The 17,045-nt window shown below is 38.0% G+C and overlaps 1 protein-coding gene, 3 non-coding genes and 13 pseudogenes across 4 annotated transcripts in view; 16 read left to right on the forward strand and 1 right to left on the reverse strand.

Moving 5' to 3' along the window:
- Positions 1–17,045, reverse strand: part of sdk2b (sidekick cell adhesion molecule 2b) — a 314,896-nt gene that overhangs the window by 59,836 nt on the left and 238,015 nt on the right.
- On the forward strand, positions 315–433 carry LOC122355910. The gene has a single exon (XR_006252262.1). It is a non-coding gene; the product is annotated as a 5S ribosomal RNA (ribosomal RNA).
- On the forward strand, positions 704–822 carry LOC122355911 (annotated as a pseudogene).
- Positions 1,095–1,213, forward strand: LOC122355890 (annotated as a pseudogene).
- On the forward strand, positions 1,486–1,605 carry LOC122355929 (annotated as a pseudogene).
- Positions 2,268–2,388, forward strand: LOC122355920 (annotated as a pseudogene).
- Positions 2,660–2,778, forward strand: LOC122355928 (annotated as a pseudogene).
- LOC122355902 lies at positions 3,055–3,173 on the forward strand (annotated as a pseudogene).
- LOC122355931 lies at positions 3,450–3,568 on the forward strand. The gene has a single exon (XR_006252264.1). It is a non-coding gene; the product is annotated as a 5S ribosomal RNA (ribosomal RNA).
- LOC122355896 lies at positions 3,840–3,958 on the forward strand (annotated as a pseudogene).
- LOC122355897 lies at positions 4,231–4,349 on the forward strand (annotated as a pseudogene).
- LOC122355913 lies at positions 4,624–4,742 on the forward strand (annotated as a pseudogene).
- On the forward strand, positions 5,019–5,137 carry LOC122355916 (annotated as a pseudogene).
- LOC122355921 lies at positions 5,413–5,531 on the forward strand. The gene has a single exon (XR_006252263.1). It is a non-coding gene; the product is annotated as a 5S ribosomal RNA (ribosomal RNA).
- Positions 6,209–6,327, forward strand: LOC122355899 (annotated as a pseudogene).
- Positions 6,600–6,717, forward strand: LOC122355924 (annotated as a pseudogene).
- Positions 6,995–7,118, forward strand: LOC122355919 (annotated as a pseudogene).

Here is a 17,045-nt window from a genome sequence, read left to right on the forward strand (position 1 = left end):
TGGATGGGAGACTGCCTAGGAATACCAGGTGCTGTAAGTTTTGAGTTTTTTCACTACTTATCTAATACACTGGCCCTTAGTGTGGCCAAAGTTTGACCAGCTCTTTGCTTTCCCTTACTGCTTATTTAATTCAATTGCCTTTAAAGTAGCTGTTCTTTAAACAGAGTTTGACTGTTTTTAACTACTTAACTAATGCTCTTATCTTTAATGTAGCTCATTTTGAAGTATTTTTTGTATTTCATTCATTACTTATCTAGTATAATGGCACTTAGTGTGCCTCACCTTAAAATAGGGGGCTTTTTGCAGCAGCTTTTGCTTACGGCCATACCACCCTGTTCACGCCTGATCTCGTCTGATCTCAGAAGCTAAGCAGAGTTGGGCCTAGTTAGTACTTGGATGGGAGACTGCCTAGGAACACCAGGTGCTGTAAGTTTTGAATTTTTCACTACTTATCTAATACACTGGCCCTTAGTGTGGCCAAAGTTTGACCAGCTCTTTGATTTCCCTTACTGCTTAATTCAATTGCCTTTAAAGTAGCTGTTCTTTAAACAGAGTTTGACTGTTTTTAACTACTTAACTAATGCTCTTATCTTTAATGTAGCTCATTTTGAAGTATTTTTTGTATTTCATTCATTACTTATCTAGTATAATGGCACTTAGTGTGCCTCACCTTAAAATAGGGGCTTTTTGCAGCAGCTTTCGCTTTTACGGCCATCCCACCCTGTTCACGCCTGATCTCGCCTGATCTCAGAAGCTAAGCAGAGTTGGACCTAGTTAGTACTTGGATGGGAGACTGCCTAGGAATACCAGGTGCTGTAAGTTTTGAGTTTTTTCACTACTTATCTAATACACTGGCCCTTAGTGTGGCCAAAGTTTGACCAGCTCTTTGCTTTCCCTTACTGCTTATTTAATTCAATTGCCTTTAAAGTAGCTGTTCTTTAAAAGAGTTTGACTGTTTTTAACTACTTAACTAATGCTCTTATCTTTAATGTAGCTCATTTTGAAGTATTTTTTTGTATTTCATTCATTACTTATCTAGTATAATGGCACTTAGTGTGCCTCACATTAAAATAGGGGCTTTTTGCAACAGCTTTGCTTACGGCCATACCACCCTGTTCACGCCTGATCTCGCCTGATCTCAGAAGCTAAGCAGAGTTGGGCCTAGTTAGTACTTGGATGGGAGACTGCCTAGGAATACCAGGTGCTGTAAGTTTTGAGTTTTTTCACTACTTATCTAATACACTGGCCCTTAGTGTGGCCAAAGTTTGACCAGCTCTTTGCTTTCCCTTACTGCTTATTTAATTCAATTGCCTTTAAAGTAGCTGTTCTTTAAACAGAGTTTGACTGTTTTAACTACTTAACTAATGCTCTTATCTTTAATGTAGCTCATTTTGAAGTATTTTTTGTATTTCATTCATTACTTATCTAGTATAATGGCACTTAGTGTGCCTCACCTTAAAATAGGGGCTTTTTGCAGCAGCTTTTGCTTACGCCATACCACCACCTGTTCACGCCTGATCTCGCCTGATCTCAGAAGCTAAGCAGAGTTGGGCCTAGTTAGTACTTGGATGGGAGACTGCCTAGGAACACCAGGTGCTGTAAGTTTTTGAATTTTTCACTACTTATCTAATACACTGGCCCTTTAGTGTGGCCAAAGTTTGACCAGCTCTTTGATTTCCCTTACTGCTTAATTCAATTGCCTTTAAAGTAGCTGTTCTTTAAACAGAGTTTGACTGTTTTTAACTACTTAACTAATGCTCTTATCTTTAATGTAGCTCATTTTGAAGTATTTTTTTGTATTTCATTCATTACTTATCTAGTATAATGGCACTTAGTGTGCCTCACCTTAAAATAGGGGCTTTTGCAGCAGCTTTCGCCACGCCATCCCACCCTGTTCACGCCTGATCTCGCCTGATCTCAGAAGCTAAGCAGAGTTGGACCTAGTTAGTACTTGGATGGGAGACTGCCTAGGATTACCAGGTGCTGTAAGTTTTTGAGTTTTTTCACTACTTATCTAATACACTGGCCCTTAGTGTGGCCAAAGTTTGACCAGCTCTTTGCTTTCCCTTACTGCTTATTTAATTCAATTGCCTTTAAAGTAGCTGTTCTTTAAAAAGAGTTTGACTGTTTTTAACTACTTAACTAATGCTCTTATCTTTAATGTAGCTCATTTTGAAGTATTTTTTTGTATTTCATTCATTACTTATCTAGTATAATGGCACTTAGTGTGCCTCACCTTAAAATAGGGGCTTTTTGCAGCAGCTTTTGCTTACGGACGCATACCACCCTGTTCACGCCTGATCTCGCCTGATCTCAGAAGCTAAGCAGAGTTGGGCCTAGTTAGTACTTGGATGGGAGACTGCCTAGGAATACCAGGTGCTGTAAGTTTTGAGTTTTTCACTACTTATCTAATACACTGGCCCTTAGTGTGGCCAAAGTTTGACCAGCTCTTTGCTTTCCCTTACTGCTTATTTAATTCAATTGCCTTTAAAGTAGCTGTTCTTTAAACAGAGTTTGACTGTTTTTAACTACTTAACTAATGCTCTTATCTTTAATGTAGCTCATTTTGAAGTATTTTTTGTATTTCATTCATTACTTATCTAGTATAATGGCACTTAGTGTGCCTCACCTTAAAATAGGGGCTTTTTGCAGCAGCTTTCGCCACGGCCATCCCACCCTGTTCACGCCAGATCTCGTCTGATCTCAGAAGCTAAGCAGAGTTGGACCTAGTTAGTACTTGGATGGGAGACTGCCTAGGAATACCAGGTGCTGTAAGTTTTGAGTTTTTTCACTACTTATCTAATACACTGGCCCTTAGTGTGGCCAAAGTTTGACCAGCTCTTTGCTTTCCCTTACTGCTTATTTAATTCAATTGCCTTTAAAGTAGCTGTTCTTTAAACAGAGTTTGACTGTTTTTAACTACTTAACTAATGCTCTTATCTTTAATGTAGCTCATTTTGAAGTATTTTTTTTGTATTTCATTCATTACTTATCTAGTATAATGGCACTTAGTGTGCCTCACATTAAAATAGGGGGCTTTTTGCAACAGCTTTTGCTTACGGACGTACCACCCTGTTCACGCCTGATCTCGTCTGATCTCAGAAGCTAAGCAGAGTTGGGCCTAGTTAGTACTTGGATGGGAGACTGCCTAGGAATACCAGGTGCTGTAAGTTTTTGAGTTTTTTCACTACTTATCTAATACACTGGCCCTTAGTGTGGCCAAAGTTTGACCAGCTCTTTGCTTTCCCTTACTGCTTATTTAATTCAATTGCCTTTAAAGTAGCTGTTCTTTAAACAGAGTTTGACTGTTTTTAACTACTTAACTAATGCTCTTATCTTTAATGTAGCTCATTTTAAAGTATTTTTTTGTATTTCATTCATTACTTATCTAGTATAATGGCACTTAGTGTGCCTCACCTTAAAATAGGGGGCTTTTTGCAGCAGCTTTTGTTTACGGCCATACCACCCTGTTCACGCCTGATCTCGTCTGATCTCAGAAGCTAAGCAGAGTTGGGCCTAGTTAGTACTTGGATGGGAGACTGCCTAGGAACACCAGGTGCTGTAAGTTTTTGAATTTTTTCACTACTTATCTAATACACTGGCCCTTAGTGTGGCCAAAGTTTGACCAGCTCTTTGATTTCCCTTACTGCTTAATTCAATTGCCTTTAAAGTAGCTGTTCTTTAAACAGAGTTTGACTGTTTTTAACTACTTAACTAATGCTCTTATCTTTAATGTAGCTCATTTTGAAGTATTTTTTGTATTTCATTCATTACTTATCTAGTATAATGGCACTTAGTGTGCCTCACCTTAAAATAGGGGGCTTTTTGCAGCAGCTTTCGCTTACGGCCATCCCACCCTGTTCACGCCTGATCTCGTCTGATCTCAGAAGCTAAGCAGAGTTGGACCTAGTTAGTACTTGGATGGGAGACTGCCTAGGAATACCAGGTGCTGTAAGTTTTTGAGTTTTTTCACTACTTATCTAATACACTGGCCCTTAGTGTGGCCAAAGTTTGACCAGCTCTTTGCTTTCCCTTACTGCTTATTTAATTCAATTGCCTTTAAAGTAGCTGTACTTTAAACAGAGTTTGACTGTTTTTAACTACTTTACTAATGCTCTTATTTTTAATGTAGCTCATTTTGAAGTATTTTTTGTATTTCATTTACTTATCTAGTATAATGGCACTTAGTGAGCCTCACCTTAAAATAGGGGGCTTTTTGCAGCAGCTTTCGCTTATGGCCATAACACCCTGTTCACGCCTGATCTCGTCTGATCTCAGAAGCTAAGCAGAGTTGGGCTTGGTTAGTACTTGGATGGGAGACTGCCTAGGAATACCAGGTGCTGTAGGTCTTTGAGTTTTTTTCACTACTTATCTAATACACTGGCTCTTAGTGTGGCCAAAGTTTGACCAGCTCTTTGCTTTCCCTTACTGCTTATTTAATTCAATTGCCTTTAAAGTAGCTGTACTTTAAACAGAGTTTGACTGTTTTTAACTACTAAACTAATGCTCTTATCTTTATTGTAGCTCATTTTGAAGTATTTTTTTGTATTTCATTCATTACTTTAGTATAATGGCACTTAGTGTGCCTCACCTTAAAATAGGGGGCTTTTTGCAGCAGCTTTCGCTTAAGGCCATACCACCCTGTTCACGCCTGATCTTGTCTGATCTCAGAAGCTAAGCAGAGTTGGGCCTGGTTAGTACTTGGATGGGAGACTGCCTAGGGATACCAGGTGCTGTAGGTTTTTGAGTTTTTTTAACTACTTATCTAATACACTGGCCCTTAGTGTGGCCAAAGTTTGACCAGCTCTTTGCTTTCCCTTACTGCTTATTTAATTCAATTGCCTTTAAAGTAGCTGTACTTTAAACATAGTTTGACTGTTTTTAACTACTTAACTAATCCTCTTATCTTTAATGTAGCTCATTTTGAAGTATTTTTTGTATTTCATTCATTACTTATCTAGTATAATGGCACTTAGTGTGCCTCACCTTAAAAGAGGGGGCTTTTTGCAGCAGCTTTCGCTTAAGGCCATACCACCCTGTTAACGCCTGATCTTTTCTGATCTCAGAAGCTAAGCAGAGTTGGACCTGGTTAGTACTTGGATGGGAGACTGCCTAGGAATACCAGGTGCTGTGGTTTTTGAGTTTTTTCACTACTTATCTAATACACTGGCCCTTAGTGTGGCCAAAGTTTGACCAGCTCTTTGCTTTCCCTTACTGCTTATTTAATTCAATTTGCCTTTAAATTAGCTGTACTTTAAACATAGTTTGACTGTTTTTAACTACTTAACTAATGCTCTTATCTTTAATGTAGCTCATTTTGAAGTATTTTTTTGTATTTCATTCATTACTTATCTAGTATAATGGCACTTAGTGTGCCTCACCTTAAAATAGGGGCTTTTTGCAGAAGCTTTCACTTAAGGCCATACCACTCTGTTCACGCCTGATCTTGTCTGATCTCAGAAGCTAAGCAGAGTTGGGCCTGGTTAGTACTTGGATGGGAGACTGCCTAGGAATACCAGGTGCTGTAAGTTTTTGAGTTTTTTCACTACTTATCTAATACACTGGCCCTTAGTGTGGTCAAAGTTTGACCAGCTCTTTGCTTTCCCTTACTGCTTATTTAATTCAATTGCCTTTAAAGTAGCTGTTCTTTAAACAGAGTTTGACTGTTTTTAACTACTTAACTAATGCTCTTATCTTTAATGTAGCTCATTTTGAAGTATTTTTTTTGTATTTCATTCATTACTTATCTAGTATAATGGCACTTAGTGTGCCTCACCTTAAAATAGGGGCTTTTGCAGCAGCTTTAGCTTATGCTTTAGCTTACGCCATACCACCCTGTTAACGCCTGATCTCAGAAGCTAAGCAGAGTTGGGCCTAGTTAGTACTTGGATGGGAGACTGCCTAGGAATACCAGGTGCTGTAATATTTTGAGTTTTTTCACTACTTATCTATTACACTGGCCCTTAGTGTGGCCAAAGTTTGACCAGGTCTTTGCTTTCCCTTACTGCTTATTTAATTCAATTGCCTTTAAAGTAGTAGTTCTTTAAACAGAGTTTGACTGTTTTTAACTACTTAACTAATGCTCTAATCTGTAATGTAGCTCATTTTGAAGTATTTTATTTTTTTTGTATTTCATTCATTACTTATCTAGTATAATGGCACTTAGTGTGCCTCACCTTAAAATAGGGGGCTTTTTGCAGCAGCTTTCGCTTACGGCCATACCACCCTGTTCACGCCTGATCTTGTCTGATCTCAGAAGCTAAGCAGAGTTGGGCCTAGTTAGTACTTGGATGGGAGCCTGCCTAGGAATACCAGGTGCTGTAAGTTTTTGAGTTTTTCACTACTTATCTAATACACTGGCCCTTAGTGTGGCCAAAGTTTGACCAGGTCTTTGCTTTCTCTTACTGCTTATTTAATTCAATTGCCTTTAAAGTAGCTGTTCTTTAAACAGAGTTTGACTGTTTTTAACTACTTAACTAATGCTCTTATCTTTAATGTAGCTCATTTTGAAGTATTTTTTGTATTTCATTCATTACTTATCTAGTATAATGGCACTTAGTGTGCCTCACCTTAAAATAGGGGCTTTTGCAGCAGCTTTAGCTTACGGCCATACCTCCTGTTCATGCCTGATCTTGTCTGATCTCAGAAGCTAAGCAGAGTTGGGCCTAGTTAGTACTTGGATGGGAGACTGCCTAGGAATACCAGGTGCTGTAATTTTTTGAGTTTTTTCACTACTTATCTAATACACTGGCCCTTAGTGTGGCCAAAGTTTGACCAGCTCTTTGCTTTCCCTTACTGCTTATTTAATTCAATTGCCTTTAAAGTAGCTGTTCTTTAAACAGAGTTTGACTGTTTTTAACTACTTAACTAATGCTCTTATCTTTAATGTAGCTCATTTTGAAGTATTTTTTTGTATTTCATTCATTACTTATCTAGTATAATGGCACTTAGTGTGCCTCACCTTAAAATAGGGGCTTTTTGCAGCAGCTTTAAGCTTCACGGCCATACCACCCTGTTCACGCCTGATCTGATCTCGTCTGATCTCAGAAGCTAAGCAGAGTTGGGCCTAGTTAGTACTTGGATGGGAGACTGCCTAGGAATACCAGGTGCTGTAAGTTCTTAAGAGAATATGAGCTGACTATGCAGGAGGAGAAAGGAAAGGAGAAATTACTGGATGGACTAAATATAAAAAAGAGCAGAATCATGGCGAGAGAAATAAGCAGCACAGAGTTGGTGGTTTCGTTCCTGGGTCTGCCCACATATATCCAGGACGATGAAATATTGAAAAAGCTGACGGAATGGGGAGTGATGGCGGTTTCAAGAATTAAAAGGAGAATGTGGCCAGGAACTGAAATCGCGGATGGAACAAGATTTTTGAAAGTGAAGTTCACAGACACCGTCAAATCGTTGCCATATTCCACAAAGTTTGACACAGTGGGAGGTGCTGAGCACTTTCGAGTAATACATGATAGACAGGTGAAAGTGTGTCGTTTGTGCATTCAGCCTGGGCATGTTGTGAGAGACTGTCCGAGCTTCAAGTGTTTCAGGTGTGCCAAACAAGGACATTATGCACGGGAATGTAATGAAGGGATCTGCAACGTGTGCAAGATGGGAACTGGATTTTGTGTGTGCGAAACTGTGGTGGAGATTGAAGAAGAGGGAAGTGATGAGAAGTGGACGGATCTGTATGAGGTGGAAGAGGAAGAGGAGAATGAGGAGGGGGAAGATTCTGTGGCCGTGGAGGAGGTGAGAAGAGACAATGGGAGCAGAAAAGAAGACACAGCAGAACAGAGAGGCTCTGAGGAGGAGACCTGTCCAAAGGACGTGATCTCGGGTCAGAGAGAGGAGAGAGAAGAGAAAGGACCGAGGACTGAAGAAGAGAGGAAGACAGCAAAAGTGGTATTATGCGAGCCAAGAAGGCAGTAATGCCAAAAGTCAAGGCATGGCGTTTCAGGTGAGGGAGAAGGTCAGTGGAGAAGGGGGAAAGAATGTGGTGCAAGAGACTCCAGAATCAAATGGAGGAGAGGAAATGGACACATGTGAGGAGAAGATCATGCAGAGGAAAAGAAAGAAGAAAGAGATGGAGTATAGGGGGAAAAAGTAAGACTTTGAGTATATTTAAATGCATTATAGAACCCTTTTAACTGCAATTTTCGCTATGTGGGGCACAATGAACATTGCATGCTTAAATAGTAATGGACTAAGAGAATCAAAAAAGGTTGAGAAGGTGATTGGTATGTTGAAAGCAGACATAATTTGTTTACAAGAGACACATTGGACAGAGGGAATTATGGAAAATATTAAAAAATTATGGGAAGAAGATATTTTAGTTAATCATGGGACTCAAAAAGCATGTGGTGTTGCAATTTTGATAAAAAGAGAAAAACTGAAATGTGTAAAGCAAATATATAAAGATGATAAGGGGAGATTGTTAGTTATAGAATTTGTGTTTTGTAATGAATTGTTTAGATTGATAAATATATATGCACCAAATGTAGAGGCTGAAAGAAAGGAACTTTTTAAAGAAACAAAGCCATTATGTAAAGGTAAATGTATAGTGGTTGGAGATTTCAATGTGTGGTGCACAAGATTAGATGCTTCAAGCACTGCTAATTTTAAATCGGATGTGTCTAGGAAATATCTAAATGAGTGGATGCAAAGTGATGAAATGGTAGATGTTTGGAGAAGAAAACCCATTTGAGAGAGAGTTTTCTAGAAGGCAAATGGTAATGGGAAGCTTAAAACAAAGCAGGATAGATTTGTGTTTAGTTAAAAGAGAAATATTAAATTATGTTAAAAATGTGAAATACAGTTTTTTAGGCATAAGTGATCATGCAGCTATAAAAGTAAAGATAGGTATAAATCTGGGAGAAAGAGGAGGGGGAGTGTGGTGTTTGAATTCATCCATATTAACTGAAGAGGCTTATAAGGAAAATATTAGAAAATGCATAAGTTATGAAATGGAAAACCCTTTGTTTGATGAAAATGTGTGTGAGTGGTGGGAAGGAATGAAAGAAAAAATTAAAAGAAGAAGCATTAGGTATTCAAAGCAAAGGGACTTTATGAGGAAAAGTAGAATAGAAGCACTGAAAAAGGCATTGGAGAAAGAAGCAAAAAAAATAGAAAGTAATCCTGAGTACGGCAAAGAATGTTATTGTCAGATAAAAACAGAAATGGACGAGTATGAAATAGAAAAAAGTGAGGGTGCAAAAGTAAGAAGTAGAGCACAGTATGCGGTTGAGGGAGAGAGGAGTACAAAGTTCTTTCTGAATCTAGAAAAAAGAAAGCAGAAGAGAAATCATATAATGGAATTGGAGAATGGAAAAGGTGTAAAGGTAACTGATTATGTGGAAATAATAGGAGTGGTGGAGGCATTTTATGCGGGATTGTTTAAGAAAAAAGGTGTAAAACAAGAGTGCGTAGATGAAGTATTAGATACGTTGAGTGCTAAGTTAAAAGAGGGCGATAAAAATATGTGTGATAGAGAAATAAGCATAGAAGAAATAAAAGAAGCAATAAAACAAACAAAACCAAATAAAAGCCCAGGATCGGATGGGTTAACACACGAGTTTTATAAGACGTTCATCGAGGTTTTAGCGCCCATTTTATGGAAGCTATATAAAACTATGGAAGAGAGAGCGGAAGTGCCAGAATCATTGACTTTAGGGGTAATCAATATCTTGTATAAAAATAAAGGTAGTCAGCTTAAGTTGGAAAATTACAGGCCTTTGAGCCTTTTAAATACAGATTATAAGATACTGACAAAAGTACTGGCAAATAGAATAAAAGAGATAGTGGGGAGTATAATATCACCAAGTCAAGCATATAGTATACCAGGCAGGGATATTTCAGATACAGTGTGCACAATAAGAGATGTTGTGGACAAAATGGGAAAGGATGGGGAGGGGGGTTTGATTTTAAGTATGGATTTAAATAAGGCATTTGATAGGGTAGAGCACAGTTTTATAGAGCAAGTAATGAGAAGATTCGGTTTCGGGAGAGGATTTTAAGATGGATAAAGTTGTTGTATAGTAATTCAAAAAGTTGTGTAAAGATTAATGGTGTTTTAACAGACTCATTTCCTATAGAGAGGTCAGTTAGGCAGGGATGTCCGTTGTCGGCATTGCTGTATTCGATAACGGCTGATCCTTTGGCAACATTAGTTAAAAAAGATAAGGAAATAAAAGGAATCCAAATTCCATATGGGGGAATGAGCATAATTCATCAGTATGCAGATGACACAACATTTACAGTCAAAGATAGAGAGAGTATAAATAGGGTAATGAAACATATGGAAACATACGGTAAAGCATCAGGTGCTAAAATAAATGTTGATAAATCAGAAATAATGAGTGTAGGTGGAACAGATATAGAAGGACAAGATATTCCTTTTAAAGTAGCGAAAGAATATATAAAGATTTTAGGTGTGAATATAGGAGTAAATGCAAAAGAGGCGAGAGATGCTACATGGACTGGGATTTTAAATAAAATAAAACAGGTTTTACAGTTTTGGAGATTAAGAGATTTAAGATTAAGAGGAATGGTAGTTGTAGTTAATTCACTATTGCTTGTTAAATGTAATTATGTGATGGGAGTAATTGATCTACCGGATTGGGTGTTGAATGAAATGAGGGAGGTTGTGAACACATTTTTGTGGAGGGGGAAAGGAGTGAAAATATCAACAAAAACATTAATAGCAGATTACAAGGAGGGTGGGTTGAGGCTGATTGATTTAGATGTAAAAAGGAAAGCAGTAAGAGTGAAAACAATAAAGAAGTACTTATATGATAAAGTGGAATATGGATGGAAGGGTTTTATGAGAGATCTTCTGGACAAAAGTAGTGGTTGTGGAGAAGAAGGGATATTCATGGCCTTAAAGAAGCCAATGATTGAAGATATGCCACTGTTTTATAAAGAAGTATTGAGTGCATGGTCTGAATTTTTAGTGAATGTGGAGTATGAGTGTGAAAATATAAATCAAATACACAAGCAGCCAATATTTTTGAACCCAAAGATACGGATGAAAGGGAAAATGTTTTATAATAGACTGTACATGAAAGCAGGAGTAAGACAGGTAAAGGATATGGCTTATGAATACATAAAAGGTTTTTTACCAAATAGAGCCATTTATGATTATGTGGTAGAGTGGGATGAGGAAATTGAAAAATCAAAAGTGGACTCTGTATGTGAAAACATTAAAATAAGTTTGCCCAGGAGCTGGGTGGAAGGGATTGAGAGAGAAACGGTTAAACCAGGAAATTGGGGAATGCCAGAAATGTTTTATGTTGAAAATGGTAAAAAGAAACCTTTGGCTGATATAAATACTAAGCTGATATATAAAATATTCCTGAAAAAGGAAATTAAATTGCCTGCATCAGAAGCTGTTTGGCCAAAACTGTTCCCAGGATTTAACGTTAAAACAATATGGAAGAATTTAAGTGTGAAATATAATGGACTGGACTGTGAAAATTTAGACTTCAAATTAAGACATAATAGAATATATACAAAGGTGGTAATTCATCAAATAAATAAGAATGTGAACAGAGAATGTGATGTATGTAAGATTGACCCGGAGACTTTGATGCATATCTTTTTTGAATGCAAAGAGCTTGTTGTGTTTCATGAAAAATTGAAAAATGTGGTAAAGGAGGAATGGGGAAAAGATGTAACAGGAAATGAATGGAAAAAATTGTTTTTATTTGGTGAATGTATGAATCATAAGGATAAGAAGGTTAATTTGTGTAACTTTATTTTAAGTCATGCAAGGTATGCAATATGGGCGAGGAGGAATTTGGCATATTATGAAGGGAAAAAAGTGGACGTAGATGTGATGTTCAGGACTGTTGTGGAAAAAAGTATTTATCTAATGTGGAAATATCTGAGCAAAGATGTTTTTGAAAAAGCTTTTATTAATGGTTGTAGACTTATATCTGTGGAAGACAAAGGAGGATTGAGTTTAAATTTCTAAAGATGGAGAATTATATTTGTAATGTTAAATGACATAGGATGATTATATGTGTGTAAATGTTTGGTGATGTGACAATTTGAATGAAGGATTTTGCGTTTATTGTATGAATGGCTATGTCACACTGTGTTAATGAGTTGTATTGATTTGATACTTTTGATAATAAATATAAAAAAAAAAAAAAAAAAAAAAAAAAAAAAAAAAAAAAAAATCACGTCTGATCTCAGAAGCTAAGCAGAGTTGGGCCTAGTTAGTACTTGGATGGGAGACTGCCTAGGAATACCAGGTGCTGTAAGTTTTGAGTTTTTCACTACTTATCTAATACACTGGCCCTTAGTGTGGCCAAAGTTTGACCAGCTCTTTGCTTTCCCTTACTGCTTATTTAATTCAATTGCCTTTAAAGTAGCTGCTCTTAAACAGAGTTTGACTGTTTTTAACTACTTAACTAATGTCTTATCTTTAATGTAGCTCATTTTAAGCATTTTTTGTATTTCATTCATTACTTATCTAGTATAATGGCACTTCAGTGTGCCTCACTCAAAATAGCTTTTGCAGTAGCTTTCTGGCCACGCCATCCCAACTGTTCACGCCTGATCTGATCTCGCCTGATCTCAGAAGCTGGCAGAGTTGGGCCTAGTACTTTGGATGGGAGACTGTCAGGAATACCATGTGCTGTAAGTTTTGAGTTTTTTCACTACTTATCTAATACACTGCCTCTTAGTGTACAAAGTTTGACTAGCTCTCTTTGCTTTCCTTACTGCTTATTTAATTCAATTGCCTTTAAAGTAGCTGTTTCTTAAAACAGAGTTTGACTGTTTTTAATTACTAACTAATGCTCATCTTTAATGTAGCTCATTTTAAAGTATTTTTTTGCATTTCATTCATTACTTATTCAGTATAATGGCACTGCAGTGTGCCTCACCTTGTAAATAGGGGCTTTTGCAGCAGCTTTCTTACGGCCATACTAATTCTGTTCTCACGCCTAACTTCGCCTCTGATCTCAGAAGCTACAGAGTTGGGCCTAGTTAGTACTTGGATGTGAGACTAATGGAGAATACCTAGGTGCTGTAAGTTTTGAGTTTTTCACTACTTATCTAATACACTGGCCCTTGTGTACAAAGCTTGACCAGCTCTTTGCTTCTCTTTACCGTCATTTAATCCAATTGCCTTAAAGTAGCTGCTCTTTAAACAGAGTTTGACTGTTTCTTTAACTCACTTAACTAATACCTATCTTTAATGTAGCTCATTCTTGAAGCATTTTGTATTTCATTCATTACTTATTCAGTATAATGGCAATTTAGTGTGCCTCACCTTAAAATATCAGGGGCTTTGCAGCAGCTTTCGCTGACGGCCATACTCACCCTGTTCACTCTGATCTGATCTCAGCTCGATCCGGCACATGCAGAGTTAAATAGTTATTAGTACTCTTGGATGGGAGACTGCCTTAGGAATACCAGGTGCCGTGTTTTGAGTTTTTCACCATCATCTAATACACTGGTCTCTAGTGTGGCCAAAGTTTGACTCAGCCCAGTTTTACTTCTTCTTTACTGCTTATTTGTGAATCAATTGCCTTAAAGTAGCTGTTCTCAACAGAGTTTGACTGTTTTAACTACTTAACTAATGCTCTTATCTCTAATGAAATTATCTTGGAAGTATTTTTTAATTATCCATTACTTGTCTAGTATAATGGCAATTGAAAAAGGCCTCACCCAAAATAGGGGCTTTTGCAGCAGCTTTCGCCACGGCCATACCACCCTGTTCACGCCTGATCTCGCCTTCCTGATCCTGTAGTTGCCAGAGTTGGGCCTAGTTAGTACTTGATGGGAGACTGCCCAGGGAACATCACTTCAGGTGCTGTAAGTTCTTGAGTTTTTTTCACTACTTCTATCTAATACATCAGCTCCTCTAGTGTGGCATAAAGTTTGACATAGCCTTTGCTTTCCCTTTACTGCTTATTTTAATCTGAATTGCCTTGAAGTAGCTGTTTTTTAAACAGAGTTTGACTGTTTTAACTACTTAACTAATGCCTTATCTTTAATGTAGCTCATTCTTGAAGTATTTTGCATTTCATTCAATATCTAGTATAATGGCACCAGTGTGCTCCACCTTTAAAAAATAGGCTTTCTCTTTATAGGCTTTAGCTTGATGGCCATACCACCTTGTCCTACGCCTGATCTCGTCTGATCCTGGTAAAGCCAAGCAGGAGCTAGCCCAGTTAGTACTTGGATGGGACCCACAGAATACTATAAAGGTAAGTTTTTGTTTTTTCTGCACTACTTATCTAACATACCGTCCTAGTGTGTCAAAGCTCTGACCATTTGCTTCCTTCTTTACTGCTTATTTAATCCAATTGCCTTTAAAGTAGCTTTCGTTCTTAAACAGAGTTTGACTGTTTTAACTACTTAACTAATGCTCTTATCTTTAATGCAGCCTCCATTTTAAGCATTTTTTGTATTTCATTCATTACTTATCTAGTATAATGGCAATTTAGTGCGCCTCACCTAAAATAGGGGCTTTGCAGCAGCTTTCGCTATGCCATCCCACCCTGTTCACGCCTGATCTCGTTTGATCCATAGTTACAGAGTTGCTCGGGTTAGTACGGATGAGACTGTCGAGAGGAAATACCACAAAGCTTGGAGTTTTTTCACTACTTATCTAATACACTGGCCCTTAGTGTGGCCAAAGTTTGACCAGCTCTTTGCTTCTTACCGCCTATTTGATCCAATTGTTTAAAGTAGCTGTTCCTTAAACAGAGTTTGACTGTTTTAACTACGAACTAATGCCTCTTATCTTTAATGTAGTCTATCGAAAGTATTTTTTTGTATTTCATTCATGATTATCTAGTATAATGGCACTTAGTGTGCTCACCTAAATAGGCTTTTTGCAGCAGCTGCTTACGCCATACCACTCCCTGTTCACGCCTGATCTCGCCTGATCTCAAGCCAAGCAGAGCTGGGCTTAGTTAGTACTTGGATGGGAGACTGCTCAGGGAACACCAAAGTGTAAGTTTCGGTTAGTCACCATTTATCTAATACACTGGCCCCAGTGTGGCCAAAGTTTGACCAGCCTCTTGCTTTCCCTTACTGCTTATTTAATTCAATTGCCTTTTAAAGTAGGCCAAGGTTCTTTAAACAGAGTTTGACTGGTTTAACTACTAACTAATGCTTTATCTTTAATGTAGCTCATTTTAAAGTATTTTTTTGTATTTATCTATTATTTATTCTAGTATAATGGCACTTAGTGTACCTACCTTAAAATAGGGGCTTTTGCAGCAGCTTTCGCTACGCTAGCAATACACCTGGGTTCACACTGATTTCGCCCCCTTGATCCCCTGGAAGCTAAGCAGAGTAGGCTTAGTTAGTACTTGGATGGAGACTGCCTAGAAATACCATGTGTGCTGTAAGTTTTGGAGTTTTTCTACTACTTTATCTAATACATTGGCCTTAGTGGCCAAAGTTTGACCAGCCTCTTTGCTTTCTACTGCTTATTTTAATTAAATTGTTTTGAAAGTAGTCAATTTCAAATAGAGTTTGACTGTTTAACCACTTAACTAATGTCTTATCTTTAATGTAGCCTATCGGAAGCATTTTTTGCATTTCATTCATTATTTATCTAGTATAATGGCACGAGTGCGCCACCTAAAATAGGGCCTTTGCAGCAGCCGCCACGCCATCCCACCCTGTTCACGCCTGATCTCGTCTGATCTCAGTAGTTGCCAGAGCTGTGTTTGAAGGTACTTCTTGGATGGGAGACTGCCTAGGAATACCAGGTGCTGTAAGTTTTTGAGTTTTCACCATTTCTATCTAATACACTGGCCCTTAGTGGCCACAAAGCCTGACCAGCCTCTTGCTTTCCTTACTGCTTATTTAATTCAATTGTTTTGAAGTAGCTGTTTAAACAGAGTTTGACTGTTTTAACTACTTAACTAATGCCTTATCTAATGGCCTATTTTGAAAGCATTTTTCTATTTCATTCATTACTTATCTAGTATAATGGGCACTTGTGTGTGCCTCACCTTAAAATAGGGGCTTTTGCAGCAGTAGCTGGCCACGGCCATACCACCTCTGTTCACGCCTGATCTCGCCTGATTCTGCAGCTGGGCAGAGCTAACTAGTTAGTACTCTGGATGTAGACTGCCTATGAAATACCAGGTGCTGTAAGTTTTGAGCTTTTCACTACTAATCTAATACATTGGCCCTTAGTGGGCCAAAGCTTGAATTGTGCCTTTGCTTCTCTCCCCTTATCGTTTATTTTAATCCAATTGCCTTTAAAGTAGCTGTTCTTTAAACAGAGTTTGACTGTTTTTAAATCACTTAACTAATGCCTTATCTTAATGTAGTCCATTTCCGAAGCATTTTTGTATTTCATTCATTACTTATCTAATATAATGGCACTTAGTGTAAAATTTCTTACCTTAAAATAGGGCTTTTTGCAGCAGCTGGGCTATGGCCATCCCACCGTTCACGCCTGGATCCATCTGGATCTGGCTAGTTGCCAGAGTTGGGCCTAGTTAGTACTTGGATGGGAGGCTGCCTAGGAAATACCAGGTGCTGTAAGTTTTTGAGCTTTTCACTACTTATCTAATACACTGGTCTCTAGTGTGGCCAAAGTTTGACCTGTAGCCTTGCTTCTCTCTTACTGCTTATTTAATTCAATTGGTTTTAAAGTAGCTGTTTTAAAACAGAGTTTGACTGTTTTGAATCACTTAACTAATGCTCTTATCTTTAATGTAGCTCATTTTTTGAAGTATTTTTTTGCATTTCATTCATTATTTATCTAGTATAATGGCAATTCTAGTGTGCTCTCACCTTAAAATAGGGGGGCTTGCAGCAGCTTTCATTACTTATACTACACCCTGCCCTCACGCCTGATCTCACTCCTTGATCCTCAGCTTCAAGCAGAGCTGGGCCCAGTTATACTTCTTCTGGATGGGAGAGACTGCCTAGGAATACCAGGTGCTGTAAGTTTTGAGTTTTTCACTACTTATCTTAATACACTGGCCTCCCAGTGTGGCCAAAGTTTTACTCAGCTCTTTGCTTTCCCTTACTGCTTATTTAATTCAATTGCCTTTAAAGTAGCT

This window comes from Puntigrus tetrazona, chromosome 12 (assembly GCF_018831695.1).
Source record: "Puntigrus tetrazona isolate hp1 chromosome 12, ASM1883169v1, whole genome shotgun sequence".
NCBI lineage: Eukaryota > Metazoa > Chordata > Actinopteri > Cypriniformes > Cyprinidae > Puntigrus > Puntigrus tetrazona.